Raw genomic sequence first — 7,532 nt, forward strand, 5'->3', positions numbered from 1 at the left:
CTCTTTAAAGTTTTTCCACTTTTGAGGTTTTAATGTTTAGCTAACTTAACTTCATAAAAAGTAATAACTCATGAATTCTTTCCACATTTGGGCTGTAAATTTTTGGTTCGAATTAGGTTCTGTACATAGATAATATCCCACGTCCAACTGGCTATTCAAATGGCCGTAGCAGTATAGTTATTTTGGTATCCCTGATGTGTACCACATTTACTACATAGTTGGACGTACGTGGGATATATCAGTTGAGCAAAAATCATAACGAGCTTATGTACCCCTCTCTCTCTCTCTCTCTCTCTCTCTCTATATATATATATATATATATATATATATACATATATAGGTAAAACTTAGAGAAAGTTCAATTAGAATTTGAAATTAGAATTCAATTTTGTGTCATGTGTCTAAATTTATATAGAGACCACACCATAATTATTTATTTAAGTTTGTGTCATGTGTCCATTTAAGTTTTTTAATCTTTGTGCCAAATAAGTTAGTGAGTGTAAAATACTAAGAATCTAATATTATTAAACTATAAAAAAAAAAAAAATCACATATACTCAATAAAAATCACCACACAACAAAAATTACCACACGTTCTATCTTATTAAAAATTAGGAAAAAAAATTATCATAAGTAGTATTTAATTTATGTAAAAATTTTAATATGTGACTAATTACATTTACGTTAAAAATAATAATTTGACTAATTATCTATATTTTTATGATAAAAATTGTATTTAATTTTAAACATATCTATATATATGTATTAATACATGTGTTACATACTGTTTTTTCTATATATAATAATTTGACTAATTATTTATAATTTTATAATAAAATAGTGTTTGATTTTAAATGCATCCATGCGTTTGCATGGGTTACATGCTAATTATAAAGTAATGATTATTAAAAATATGATTTTATAATTTTAACTAAAATTATATTTTTATAACACAATTTCAAATGGAGTGTGTATACGGATTGTGCAATAATGGGTCTATAACAAGACTTTTTCATAATTCTATATAGCTGCAAGAAGGGTTTTCTCAATGTTTGCCTGACCAAAATAATGAGAATATGGGCTTTTTTGTATTAAATATTATTTACTTAGGTTTAATTTAGAAGCACGCAAAAGAAGATGGGGACAATATACACCATCATTAATCATTAATTATAAGTATAAGAATAAGATGATTATGTTTGGTTGCGGAGAAGACGTAGGAAAGAAAATGAAAATTCACAAAAGTGTTTTATGAAACAATCAAACCCTAGCACAACCTTTATTTTTTTAACCTCGTTTCTTCGTCTTATAGGCAACCAAATTTCACAAAAGAGAAGAAAAAAAGAGAGTAAATAATAGAAAAATCTCAACATACAAAACAGAAGATGGAGAAAAACATTTAAAAGTAAAAAAATTAAAAAAAAAAAAAAAAAAAAAAAAAAAGAAGCAAAAAAAGTAAAGGCCTAATTAAGGTAGCATAGACCAGTAGGTGCTCCATGAAGAACAAGGAAAGGAAGGCATGCTACTCTCTCCTCAGTTCCCTCTATTATTCTTGCTGTTTTCTTCTTTGAAGAAATCAAGCAGCGCGGTGCTCTTGCATTTCGGGCATTTTGGATCCACCTCGGATAACATGACGTACATGAGGCATCGAGGACACCCTACGAGCACCATTGATGTGGAATCCGGGCTGCTCGGGCACTGCAAAGTCTCTTCAGGCTCTGATGAAACGCATGAGCTCTCAATTGACATGTCTGAAGAAAAAGAAGTCGAAACATTTGGCGACTCATCTGGTGAGTTTGCCCTTGGTGGTGACAAGTTCAGCTTCAAGTCCAGCTCTGGACTATTCGGTCTTCGGCTCATGTTCGTATTTGCCAAAACACCTTTTGCTCCGTCTTCTTCTGCACAATATTTTACCTGAGGCTATGATATTGTCAAGTAAATCAGCGAAAGTGGAAGTAACGCCTAAAAAAGATTAGCAAAGTAGATAAACTAGTGGATTATAGTAACTAAGTATACCTTGTATAAGGTCAAGGATTATTGTCTTCAAAATGGAAAGTAACGTGGTAATTAAGTGAAATTTGATGAGAGAATAGAGCTGGAGAGATTGAGAATGCAGGACAACAGGACGAAGCTTTGCTAATAAGGACCTGGCATGTACCTATATCCCACCATCAAAGGTTGGTGTTCACGTTGATGTTGGACCTCTAAGACCATTATATACTAAATGAGAGAGAGAGAGAGAGAGAGATCTTCAATACGAAATTAATTATTGGTAGGAATGGAGGGTGAGGAAAATTTAGAGAGAGAAAGAGAAAGAGGTTTGGATTTGATTAAGTTTAAGTTTGAGTTTGAGTTTGAGTTGAAGAGAAGAAATGATGGGTAGACTGTGTGAGATGATGATTGTAAGTGTATTAATTGAAGGGTAGAAAATACCTGATGCTTTTAGGTAGGAAGAAAATTTTAGTGAAGTATGTTGTTTAATTAGTCTTCATTCATGATTGAATCTAGGTGAGTTGTTGATTTTGTAGATATATGCTTTATTGAAAGAAGAAAAAAAAAATTGAATACCTTTGGGCTATTTGTTTAATTTAAAATACTACAAATAAAATTTGAATTTCTGCAAAATAGATTTTGATAGAATATATTTTTACTGAAAAGTTACTATATCGAATGAATTATTATTTTGATTATGATATAGGAGAAATTTTTTTTTCACCATAACATAATAATAATATACTTTATTAAAATATTTTCTCTTATTATGAATAGAAAATAAAACGTAAAACCTAGCATTTTTTTTTTTTTTTTTTTTTGGTTGAAGTTTTTGGTCCAGCCTTCACAAGATCAATCACACCATCATTTGTTATATGAAGTTGAACATTGACTTTTATGATATGACTAATTAGCTATATATTGGAATGGAAAATTCAACCAATTTAATTAAATTGAAGATAGTTCAATACATGTACGGTTTCTGAAATTCAAACTTGGGAAGCATTTGACGACCATCCTCGAGCTGGAAACTTGTGCACGCAACAAATAGTGACCACATTTGCTCTAAATATCAATCTTGTCATTAAGGAGTTCTGACTATTGCCCTGTTGGACTATTGTTGTCTTGATAACAGATGTCGATATATAACAGATTGCTAATAAATTATTTTAGAAAACTTTTATTACCAATTTTATGATAAATATAAAAAATTATTTAAAAAGTCAATTGTTTGTTTCTTTTTTATAAAAAAATTTTAAAATTATTTCTTAAACTAGTAACTTTAGGACAATAAAGGCCTGTTTGGTAAGCATACTCAAACACATGTTTTCAGTTTTTAAATAACATTACACGTATTTTCACACATTTTTTCATCTATACATATATCAAAAAAATACAAACAACATTACTCAAACTCCTTTACCAAACAAGCTCTAAGTAACTTTTCCTTTTATATATATATATATATATATATATATATTGGTATACGCATGTGTGCGAGCAATTTTGCACCTAGATAATTACAATTTTTTTTTTTTTTTTTACTTCTTTGAATTCTCTATGTCAATTTTTTCAACAACTTTGATCACCTTTGATTTTCAACAACTTTGAATTCTTTACAATTTTTTTCTTTATGATCACCTTTGATTTTCAACAACAACTTTATTAATGCTTATATATATATATATATATATATATATATAGGGTTGGGTTTAAGTTACACCTGGTGTAACTCTAAGCAATGTTACACCATTCAATATTTTTTAATTGGATGCGAATATTGACAAATCTACCCTTAAATTACATTATCTTTGTATATTTTTTATGCTTGCAAAATTTCAAGATGATCAAAAATTAATATCCATGTCATCAATCAATTGTTAAAATTCAAATTTTTGTAGTTTAAAATAATGCATAAAATATGAATTTATGGATCAAATGGTAAATAGCATCCGATTAATATGAAAATTGGCATACATGTTAAGAACATATAGAACATGTAATTTAATGGTTGGATTTTCAAAATATTAATTCAATAACAAGTTATTGGGTGGTGTAACATTGCTTAGAGTTATACTAGGTGTAACTTAAACCCAACTCATATATATATATATATATATAGATGAGTTCAAGTTACACCTAGTGTAACTCTACAAAAGTTACACATTTTTTAGACCGTAGATTTCTAAAAGATTTAACAGTTAAAAAAAATCATTAAGTATGATTGCTTCCGACTTATTACATAATTAATACTGGCATTCTCTCTTTCACTCTCTCTCTCTCCTTATTTATTACTTTCCAAGAGATAATATTTTGTTCAACACAACCTAAACAAAAAATCTAATTTTCCAGCTAGATTGCGTTGAAGCAGATAACTTTTTTTTTTTTTTTTTTAATTTACGTTAAAGATAGAAGTTTATATTTTTGTAAACAAAAAAAGAAAAAGAAAAAACTGAGTTTGAACACAGGGGCCACCTCGATGGGCCATGGCTACCAAACACCAATAAACAAAACAAAAGAAAAGTTCCATAAAAATCAGTCTAACCAAAAAGTTTTTTCTCAGTCTAACCAAAAAATTAGATTTTTTGTTTAGGTTGTGTTGAACAAAATAGTACCGCTTGGAAAGTAATAAATAAGGAGAGAGAGAGAGAGAGAGAGAGAGAGAGACATAATACTAGTATTAATTAGGTAATAAGATGGAAGCAATCATATTTAATGATTTTTTTTAACCATTAGATCTCTTAGAAATCTATAGTCTAAAAAAGGTATAATTTTTGTAGAGTTACACTAGGTGTAACTTCAACCCATCTCATATATATATATGTATGTATGAGTTTTACTGATGTATGCTCTTAGAACATATATTAGTAAACCATTTTAGGAAATTTTTTATGAAAAGAAGAAAAAGTTACTAGCTTTTATTTATAGTTTTTTCAATTTTTCATAAAAGGTTTCCCAATTGCTGAACTTATGTTTCGGGTATTACTCACACTTCATTTATTAAGATTGAAAGAGTTCCCATAAGACCCATGAAAGCTCGAGTTTGTGTGAAAACACCAAAGCTTGTTTTAGACCCCCAAGTTAAAATTACGATTAGATTGCTTTTACTCTAATTTAGACTAAGTGCGGGATAAGAGTAAATGAGTGCAAACAACTGATAACACTACCCTAAGCCATGTTCATCCATTATCAACGATATAAAGTAAAGCTTAAGAGTAGGGAAGAAAGATGCAAACACAAGATAACACTGAGACATGTTATCGAAGAGGAAACCAAATAACTCGGCGAAAAACTTCTCCGCCGCCCTCCAAGTGGTAATCGATCTACTAGAGAATAAAGTTGAAGTACACGAATAACAAAAGACCTTTCAAACCTAGTCTATCCAATTTACTTGAACCCTCCAAGCTCCTACTACCAACTGGCTTCTCAAAACCTTGTCTTCTCTAACTTTCCCAAATCCCGCAATATGCCCGATTGCATTCGCCAATGATTGGCTCCTTCCAATGCTTCCTAACAACACCAAAACCTCAATTGACACTCAGATTGGGTGTGATAAGTGTTTGGGCTATCAACCTCTTAAGGATTTAGAGATGGAGAAGTAGGAGTAGAGGAAAACCATAAGAAATGTGTAGATGATTGTGGGTATAACAATCTAAAACTCTCAAGTATGTATTCTAGGATTTTCTCTCTGAAAAGTACTCCTTACAATATATGGGTAATGAGGGTATATGTAGTGTGGGTAAAGACTTGGTAAAACAAACATGACAAATTAGCCAAACAGAATGTTTCGTGAGTATTTTGCGAGAAGGCCTTACCCGCGAGACACTTGCGAAAACTCTAGGCTAGCATGACTTTTCGTATTCCAATCATGTGCTTTACATGTGGCCACTTCATAGGTTAGCTTCTCGTGAAATCAACTTGTTCTTCATTTTAAGCTTGAGTTTTCACACTCTCTCACACTCATCCCTTACACACACACACACACACACACACACACAAACCCACGTAAATACAGGGAAAATGATTGAATAAAATTACAATAAAATTTGGCACGAAATTAAAGCCAACACAAAATAGTTGTAAATCACAACTTTACAATCTTGCCCTTTGGCTATTCTGTGACAAAACCCCTAAACAGACTCTAAACTTAAACGTGAATTTGGGAACACAGGCAAAACTCACCCCCACCTAATTCTAGAAGCTATGAAGCACTTGCAATGTATACATCTATATCCTGAAACACTCGCACATAAACAAAAACTTTCATTAAGCTCATGACAAGTTAAACACAAGGTACGTATAGGAGCAAGTAAAATGCGATCAAGATATTAAGCAAGATATAAGCTGAAGCGTAACTTGATCAAACATGAACAATCATTAAGGAATGACTACAATGAACATTTATCTAGTAAATGATCATCCAGACACACAATGCAATTAAGAGCAATGCTAAAATCAATTGCATGTCCAACATGCATGATGCATTAAAGAAACTAAAGCTAAAAGCAACAGAAAACAATAAGCATAAAAAAGGCTATAAAAACCAAGATACACAAATAGTACTAAAGATAAACAAAGTTTTAAACTAAAGTACTTTAAAGCTTTAAAAGAAAGCAATGTAAATAACCGTAAGTTATAAAAACTTTAAAAAGTAAACTAGACTAGCCAAATAATGGTTAGACTATCCAAAAGTGTGTGACTGTAGGTTAGCTTCCTCCTTTTGAGCTCACAAAACTCCCTCTCTCAATACTCCCTCTCTCAATATGCACACTTCCTTTCTTATGATGCTCTCCCCCTTACTATATGTTATAGTCAAAACTATACAGTGAGTTGCTCTCCCCCTTTTTGGCACGAATAGCTAAAGGCTCTCCTTTAGCTTGCGTTGAATCTCATACAATTGTTGATAGGCCAAGAATGTATTGAACCCTTGTGATGAATTAACTAGTTAATTAGCCAAGTTAATTAATTAATTCAATTAGCATGCAATAAGCGTGGTAGCACAAACAATTCACCAACTAAGTTAAAATGCAGTGAAAAATAAATTGACATGATGATTTGTTTATGAATGTGGAAAACCTACACAGCAAAAATCCTACCGGGTGATTTTAAGGTTACCACTCCCGAGAATTCACTATTATTATAACAAGCGGTTACAAGTAATGGAATCCAAATACCTTATACCAACCTACAGTTGAACCCTTACCCCAATACCCAATTAAACTTGTTCTGTAGTGACAAACTCTCATTTTAATGCACAGCTCCCAATACGTAACTAACCAATTTGATGTGAAGATCCCAGTACGCAACTTACTCACAAACTTGAGAAAGATGTTGGCTGCAAAGTTCTTTAATTCATCAACACGATAAAGATCACGAAACTCCTTTGTTACAAAACCCTACGGTGTACAAATACAACAGCTTTTTGAAAAGAAAGGCGAATTAGAGCATATGTCTTTGGTTCACAATATGCTTGTAAAAAACTTTTGCATTGAGTTGCGTTAGCTGTGACGACCCTTAAACAATCCTTATATATGTCTAGG

General features: G+C 31.3%; 1 long non-coding RNA gene across 1 annotated transcript; it reads right to left on the reverse strand.

The window, feature by feature from the left end:
• Positions 1 to 1,156: 1,156 nt before the first annotated feature.
• LOC126718369 (uncharacterized) lies at positions 1,157 to 2,374 on the reverse strand. Its single transcript, XR_007652894.1, has 2 exons — positions 2,017 to 2,374; positions 1,157 to 1,920 (listed from the first exon to the last, which is right to left on the reverse strand). It is a non-coding gene; the product is annotated as an uncharacterized LOC126718369 (long non-coding RNA).
• Positions 2,375 to 7,532: the final 5,158 nt, after the last annotated feature.

This window comes from Quercus robur, chromosome 3, assembly GCF_932294415.1.
Source record: "Quercus robur chromosome 3, dhQueRobu3.1, whole genome shotgun sequence".
Classification (NCBI taxonomy): domain Eukaryota; kingdom Viridiplantae; phylum Streptophyta; class Magnoliopsida; order Fagales; family Fagaceae; genus Quercus; species Quercus robur.